Source organism: Rhinopithecus bieti, unplaced genomic scaffold (genome assembly GCF_001698545.2).
Source record: "Rhinopithecus bieti isolate Rb0 unplaced genomic scaffold, ASM169854v2 scaffold_56174, whole genome shotgun sequence".
NCBI lineage: Eukaryota > Metazoa > Chordata > Mammalia > Primates > Cercopithecidae > Rhinopithecus > Rhinopithecus bieti.
Genome location: NW_016824749.1, coordinates 4,461,059 through 4,461,485, shown reverse-complemented (window position 1 = coordinate 4,461,485; position 427 = coordinate 4,461,059).

Sequence of the window (427 nt, the reverse complement as noted above, 5' to 3'; positions counted from 1 at the left end):
CGGCATACGTCACGGAGCGTACCACACTACAGTCCCTCGCCGACGGCGAGGCGAGGCGGGGCGGGTAGCCGAAGACTTATGTTTGATGAATTCTCTTAGTGAAGTCTTTTCTGTCCTGCGAACACTCACACGTCCTTCTGTGTGTTCTTCGATGCGGATTCGAATCTCCTCGTATTCCCCCTCAGCGTGCTTGGAATGGATTCTCCCGTACCCGGGGCAACACATCACACAATAAACGCCAGCTGTTGTGGAACGTGCAGAGGCGCTTCGCAGCCCAGGCGTGTCGCGGGCGCCCGGGAACCCTCGCCGTTCCCGCCGCGCAGTTAACCTGGACGAGCTGGGACAACCTGATCTCGGCTATCGGAGTGGGTGTCCTCAGGAGAGGTGACTTGGTCCTCGCGGACGCCGGGTGTTGCCCCTTAGATAC